The sequence below is a fragment of the Leptonychotes weddellii genome, unplaced genomic scaffold (genome assembly GCF_054177405.1).
Source record: "Leptonychotes weddellii isolate Sample4059 unplaced genomic scaffold, ASM5417740v2 HiC_scaffold_10339, whole genome shotgun sequence".
In the NCBI taxonomy this organism is placed as follows: Eukaryota; Metazoa; Chordata; class Mammalia; order Carnivora; family Phocidae; genus Leptonychotes; species Leptonychotes weddellii.
In genome coordinates, this window is record NW_027680040.1 from 1,204 (window position 1) to 6,953 (window position 5,750).

Sequence of the window (5,750 nt, forward strand, 5' to 3'; positions counted from 1 at the left end):
GTCCACATCCCCATGATGTCCATGTCTCCATGATGCCTACATCCCCATGATGCCACAGTACCCATGATGCCCACAGACCCCTGTCATGATGCCCATGTCCCTCCATGATCCGCACAGCACCCCCAGGATGCCCATATCCCCATAATGCCAACATCCCCATGACGCCCACAGTCCTCCTCATGATCCCCACAGCCGTCATGATGCCCACAGCCTCATGACATCCATGTCCCCGTGATGCCCACAGACACCCCTCACGATGCTCATAGCCACCCAGGATGCCCATGGCCCCCCATGATGCCTCGGGCCCCTGTGATGCCCGTGGCCTCCTGTTAATAGTAGGAACGCTCTGATGGTGGCCTCTCTCCCAGCCCACAGCCCTTTGAATGCACTGTCTGCTGTGCACCCCTCAGGGAAGGCCCTGTCCTGGCTGTGGTGGTGGGAGGAGTGAGGTCTGGTCACAAGTTAGTCATCAGGGTAGGGGCGAGGGGTGGACACTGGGAGCCTGATGGACCAGCTCACCTCAAGGCTGGCCTCGGCCCTCTGGCCATATGGCCTCAGGGCATGGTCTCACTTCTCTGAACCTTGCGGGGGAGATCCCATGTTGGAGCCACCTCCCCGAGCCTGGGTGCTGAGGAGCACTGACCTGTGACCCTGGTGAAGGGTGTCCTGGAGTAGGAGGGGCTGGCCCTCACGTGGCCCTCCCAACAAGCCCAGCTGTAGATACCATTATCCCATTTTATAGACGAGAAAACGGAGGCCCACAGGGTGGTAGAGCCAGTGGGTGGAGGGGACAGCTTGAAAGCCCAGAGGCCCCCAAAGTGCTCTACCGTGGTGGCTGTGAGGGGTGGCCCCTGCCAGGGTGGGGGTCCCCAGCTCCACACGGGTGCAGGCCATGCTCGTGGGGACGGGGGCATAGGCGGTGATCAGGGCCACCGGCAAAGCTCAGACTTCAGGGAAGCTTGTGGGGAGGGGGTGGCCGGAGTCACTGTGCTGGCTGGGGTCAGGGGCCGCGGCTGATGCCTCCCACGGAGGAGGCGACGCGGTGGCTGACCTGCCCCAGGCGGGAGTGAGGGCCGCGGGCGTCAGCAGTGGGAGCTGCCCGACAGTGGCCAGGCCATGGTGTGCCTGACGTCCCCCGAGGTGCTCGGCCTTGGCTCAGGGCCTGTGGGAAAGCAGAACAGGTCCAGGCAGCCCGAGAATGACGAGGACCAGCCGTGGCGGGAGCCGAAAGCGGCGGCCTGCTCCCCGGGAGCAGCACAAAGCCAGACCTCTGGGCACCGGGCCAAGGTCCACCTCATTCATACGGATGATGGATGGTCCATCTGGCTCCGTGTCGGACGGGCCGGAGGGTATGGGTGGTGTGCTAGGGGTCAGTGGCCAGCCAGGTGTCCTTCTAACCTGGAGCCAGTAGCGAGGGGACACATGATCGCTGCCTCACCCCACGGCCGTGTTGGCTGTCACAGATGGACACCGAGGAAGAGGAGAGGTCTGGTAAAGCTTCACAGAGAAAGATGGGAACAAGGGGGAGCAGGGGGAGGGAGGGAGACACGGAGACAGAGACAGAGGTGGAGACACCGAGAGACACACAGGGAGAGAGAGTGGGAGGGAGAAGGAGGGACGTCAGGGAGTCGGGGGCGCTGAGACGCCCCTGGTGCCCCCTCACTCACCTGTGCGGGGTGGCTGCCCTTTGAAGCCGCTGCCCACCTGCTTCCGAGGTAGCCAGGTGCGTGGCGGCCCTGAGCTCCTCCAGAGAGTGGGCGTGCAGTGAGGGGCTTGGGGTGCGTGTGTAATGTGGTTCTGACCTGAGGGACACAGGGACTCCTGTGGGTGGTCCTGAGACAGGTTTCTGAGACCTGGCCCCGGGGGTCAGGTGGGGGGTCCTCGCGCTGCCCCGGGGTGAGGGGCAGGAAGCGAGAACCGCGAGGTCGGCCTGCCCTTGCCCTGGTGTCTAAATGACATGCACTTAGGACTTCAGTAAAAATTCCAGCATTAATTTTTCTGCCATTCACGTTTTCCAGAAATTGCTTAAAACACATGCTCTGATTAGAATGGCTGCGGATGACCCTTTTCCTCCTTCCCCCCATGCCAGGGTCCTGGCCCGGCCCAGCCGCGAGTGGAGGGAGGCCCCTGACCCGTGGGAGATGGGTTCCGGGGGCCACGTGAGCCCGTGGTCACGGAGGTGTCCGGGAGGGAAGGTGCGTGGCCCTCACCCCGGAGCTGGGCGTCAGGGAAGTGGGCAGGACGTCATCATGGCTTGTGGCAGCAACTGTGTCCTCCCCTCAGGTCTGCAGCCCGGTGGCGGCCAGGGAACTCATGGCTCTCACCAAAGCCTCAGAACTGGTCCTTGCGGGCAGCTGTCAGGACAGGTTCATAAGCTAAAAGCGTCCACCTGTTAGGAATGACGGAGCGTCACCTAACAGAAGTACGATTTCTCCCCTCCCGTCGCTAGATCAGACCTGGGCAGCCAAGGCCTCGCCCAGAGGCTCGGTGTTGTCTGGGCAGTAGCTTGGGATGCTCGTGCCTTCGCGGCAGGGTCGCTGCCTCATGGTCACAACACGGCTGCCACAGATCCAGGCATTGTGTCTGTGTGTAGGCCACGGAGAAACAGGGAGGAGCCACTGGCCGTATCTGCTCCCATTTCTCCTAAAAGCAAAAGCCCTGAATGTCCCCCGCAGAGTGCCCTTTAGGTTCCAGGGCCACTCTTTGCTGCAAAAGAAGTGCGGAAATAGGGAACAGAGTTGACCCAATTGTGACCGATCACTGGGCTGAACATGTTGTCCCCGGGGCAGACGCTACCGCTGCATACCCATTCTTTCCCTCTTGATTTTTAGGAACGGACCCCTCAATCTTATCGGGATTACCCCAAATAAAGCCCATCTCTCTATCTCCTTTACAGGGTAAAAATTAGTAACAGGAAACCCCACTGAAATGGAGTGGGGAGGTTTGGCGGGGGAGCTCCCAGCCCTAGCTCGTGGTCAGTTGCAGACCCAACGGGAAGAGACGGACTTGACCTTGCATACTTCCCTTGCCCACCGACAGCTCCGCCGACGAGAAGCCACCACACTTGGAACGCCTGGTTTCCTCCGATGGACTTTTAGTTCATAACCACCTTCCCAACCGATCTCTTTTCTCCTTAAAAAAGCATACCTCTCCCTTGTTCCCCAGATTTGCCTACAGTCTCACCACCGCTTACTGTCCTGGGCTGTGAATCTCTCTTCTTCCCCAATAAACCCATCTGTAGGTGGGGAAGTAACTGGCAGTTCGACGTTTGAGGTTGACCACGGCCAGGCGTGCCCACGCGCCTAGGCTCTGCTCCTGCACCTTGACTTGCTGGAGTTTCTTGGCTGAGAAGGAGGGGAGCGGCAGGAGCCCTGGCCTTCTGCCGGGCAGCTGAGTGGCCCGCGGTCCCATGGCACCATCCCCGACCCGCTCATCCGACGGGCTGCTGGCCCTCCCCAGACAAAAACCTTCTCACCATCTCCAGCTTTTCCCCTCAGGTGGTGGTGAGACCACGGCAGGCCCGTCCCAGGCCTGGGCTGTGGCCCTGGGGGCCTCAGAGGTCAGCACTGAATTGTGTAACTAACACCCATCTTGAGAATCATATACACGGACCATCAGGAATGTCAACACTTGGAATGGTGTCGTCCCCCGGAAAGTTCTGTCAGGCAAGGCCTCTCCGCCTGCTACAGAGGTCACCGTGGTTCAGACTCGTTGTTCCTGCTCCACAATCACAGGAAATGAATGTCTCTTACGTATCCGGTGCCCATTTGGGGCCCTTCTGAATGAAGCTGTCTTCACTCTCGCATGCGAGGACTCGTGTAAACATAGGTTTCTCACTTCTCCTGGGCAAACAGAGTGGAATTTCCGGTGAGTGCGTGTTCAGTGTGTCAGAAACTCCCAGACCGCTGTGGCCGGGGCCGCCTGCGTTCTTCCAGCGAAGCCCGAGTCCCAGTTGCTCCTCACCCCCACACTGGGGGTTTCTGTCAGATTTTCTGCCCCTCCAGTGGGTTTGCAGAGCCTCTCCCTGAGGTGTAGCGAGCACTTCCCACACGATCGGTGACCTTGAGGATACTTGGACGTGCTCATGAGCCACTCGTGGGTCTTTTCTGGTGAAGTCTATTCAAGTCTTTGGCTCATTTTATCCATCTATCTATCATCCATCTATCTATCTATCTATTTATTAGAGAGAGAGGTCTTTGGCTCATTTTAAAATTTGGGTGATTCATCTTTTTAGCCTGGATTTTTTAAGGCGTTCTTTATATATGATACATATCTACCTGTTGACCTTAAATAGAAGTTCTTTTGCCAGACAAAGAATGGGTTTATTCAGGAATGGCGGAGAATGGCAATCTGGGACCAGCAAGCTGTGGCAAAACCACCGGCTAGCGCAACACACAAAGCCGAGGAACATTATTTGATGGTGAGTAAGGAGGATGTTGGGAGGGTGGTTTTGAATCAAAGTCCGTTGGAGAGAAGCGGGAGCCCAGGGTGAGGCGGTTCCTCACGGGCTGAGCCGCAGGGCTGGTGGGTTTTCTGTGGGAGACGCAGAGCACATCTCCCCCTGTTGGGGCCTGCAGTTGAGGGTTCTCTCCCGCTGAGAGGGGACACGCGGGGACACAGGGCCGTGCGCTGTGAGAGCTCCCCCTGCTGGCCGCTGGGCTCTGCTTCACCGAGGTTTCCTTTTACTAATTTTCACATTTCCCCCTTTTGTTTTTTTGTTTTTTTTAAGATTGTATTTACTTATTTGACAGAGAGAGACACAGAGAGGGAACACAAGCAGGGGGAGCGGGAGAGGGAGAAGCAGGCTTCCCGCCGAGCAGGGAGCCCGATGCGGGGCTCGATCCCAGGACCCTGGGACATTGACCTGAGCCGAAGGCAGACGCTTAATGACTGAGCCACCCAGGCGCCCCCACATTTCCCCCTTTTGATCAAGATTTTTTTTTTTTTTCTGAAAGCGTCACTGATCAAGGGTGAGGTTTTCCGAATTCAGTGGCCTTTGTCTCTTGGCTCCAGGAAGGACCTTTCCTGGGTGTCATGTCCCATGTTGGAGGGAAATTGTACAGATTGGAGGCCCATTGGAGTAACGAGGAAGGTCAGGAGGGGGAAACTCTCAGGCACTTCCCTTCCGTTGTCCACATTTGTCAAGATCGCAAGCACTGGAGATCATCCCCTTATTGTACATCATTTTTACACAGGTTTGACGGGCAATGAAATACAAAACTAAAGATAATTATACAAAACAAAAGAAGTTACATGACGATTCCAAATTGTGTGATGGTTCTAAACCAGGAATCTAGGTCTGAAAGGAGCCAACTGAAATATTAATTGGCATTTATTCCGACTTAGAGGGGAAAGGTTCTCCTTACAAGGGCAAAGCTGGAGTCCTGTATACCTTCTGGAAGTTTCTGCCTGAAGCAGCCATGAAAGCTGACTAGTGGACTGCAAGAGCACGCTGGGAGAACTAACCAAGTACGTCTGGGAAGATACTGTGTAGATATAAATATGAAACAACAGCTGATGAACTTTTTGCAAAAACAGCACAACTTCAGAGACATTGTAAAATAGTGTTGTTATCTCAAAAGAACTGTTTGGAACCAAATCTGCTATGGATAAACAGCCTGTAAGCCTGCCAACTCAGAGACCATGAATTTGGATAAGAATCCAAAGTCAGTTAATAGGTCAGAAGAAAGAAGGTTTTGTGAATTCTGAAATTTCTAACCCTTTGAAGAATGCAAGTGAAAATGAACCTG

At 56.1% G+C, this 5,750-nt stretch overlaps 1 long non-coding RNA gene across 1 annotated transcript; it reads left to right on the forward strand.

Annotated features, from left to right (window-relative positions):
• The first annotated feature begins 2,316 nt into the window (after positions 1-2,316).
• Positions 2,317-5,522, forward strand: LOC145718043 (uncharacterized). Its single transcript, XR_014141549.1, has 2 exons — positions 2,317-3,867; positions 5,196-5,522. It is a non-coding gene; the product is annotated as an uncharacterized LOC145718043 (long non-coding RNA).
• Positions 5,523-5,750: the final 228 nt, after the last annotated feature.